The following is a 218-nucleotide window of genomic DNA, read 5'->3' as shown; positions in this document are numbered from 1 at the left end:
GATATATACATACACTAAAAACACGCACGCAATTATTATGTATGTAATGGGATTTATTCGACCACTCCTTGTCCTACCATGGTACCACCCCTCCCTCCGTTGGCATGACGAAGTATTGTTACGTTTCAAGATTCAATGAACCAATGGAATGGGCACAAAGAACTATGAGTTTTTAATTATCCTCTTTATATCATATATTTTTTTCAACATGATTATAG

The sequence above is a fragment of the Penaeus monodon genome, chromosome 25, assembly GCF_015228065.2.
Source record: "Penaeus monodon isolate SGIC_2016 chromosome 25, NSTDA_Pmon_1, whole genome shotgun sequence".
NCBI classification, from domain to species: Eukaryota; Metazoa; Arthropoda; class Malacostraca; order Decapoda; family Penaeidae; genus Penaeus; species Penaeus monodon.
Note: the sequence above shows the minus strand (reverse complement) of the source record.